The sequence below is a fragment of the Cupressus sempervirens genome, chromosome 7 (assembly GCF_028749045.1).
Source record: "Cupressus sempervirens isolate cs-2001-9-10 chromosome 7, ASM2874904v1, whole genome shotgun sequence".
In the NCBI taxonomy this organism is placed as follows: Eukaryota; Viridiplantae; Streptophyta; class Pinopsida; order Cupressales; family Cupressaceae; genus Cupressus; species Cupressus sempervirens.
Window position 1 is genome coordinate 684,208,798 of NC_143124.1, and position 1,204 is coordinate 684,210,001.

Below are 1,204 nucleotides of genomic sequence, written 5' to 3' on the forward strand. Positions count from 1 at the left end.
CATCCATTTCCCAGGCATATGCCTCCTACACGCCTGTTGAGGTGCACCCGCACAGACAAAATCCTTCTCGATCGCAACAAACGTTTTCCCATGACGAAGAGCTGGTTGCCGAAGTGCCAACGGAGACCACCGTGCTGAAGGGTGAAGGGCCGTGCGAGTCGAAAACATGGCTGGTTATGCGATTGGCTGGGGCATCACTGTGCACGCGACCACCTCAATTATAAGGCCGCTCGAGGGCATCGTGTATAACAACACCCCCTCCGCACATTTATAGGTGATGAGAGCCCGCCCGCATACACGGACATGTCAAATATCTCTGGCAAATATCCCCTTTCCCAGCACAGCCTCGCTAACCGTTCCCTGTGACACGTGATCTGCCAGCACAGGTACAGAGAAGTTCCTACGGCTGAACACTCACACTAGCGTTGTCGGACAAGCTTCAATCTCATGCACATGCACATACCGAAGAACTGGCACCGCGAGGGAACCACCCACGAGCACCCACATCTCGGCAAAAAAGCATTCGTGCGATTTCTTCCCCTAGACAGACACGTTGGGCCTGCACTTGTCGGAGCATTGCAAAGACGAGCGCTCTGGTTCGCAGGAGCCTGAGAAGAACATCTCGTACGAAACCCGTTCCCCCAAAATGCTCGAATCACAAATGCTCGCAGCAGGGTCGTAATGCAAAGATGTACACCGCGCACGCGACCGAGTAAGGACACTCAGAGACATCCATTTCCTAGGCATATGCCCCCTACACGCTTTTTGGTGCACCCCGTACAAACGGCCATACTTCGACAAGCCCTCCCAGAATTTTGCATCTGAAGAGAGAGATGAAACGCCTTGGGCTTTTTGTCCACACAATGCAAACACCGAACGCTCTCTTTAGGGGGGAGCTGAAGAAGAGTATCTCCCACAGAACCCACGAGCCGCAGCCGTTCGGATCGTACAGGGCAGGACAGGGCATGGAGAGTTTCCGCATCCAAACAAAAATTATCGGTAATACTCTACGCTTCTACTGGCCCGGACCACAAAGGCTGTCACGACAGTGCCATGCACTTCTGTAGGATGAGACAGTGAAGAGGCGAGCACGCACCAAGAACGCACTAGCGAATAAATTATGCGACAACCAAACATTTCGCCGGCCCCCCTCTCAATCCCAAGGCTCTACCGATCGGCAAAAAACTTAGGGTGGAGAGTGGAC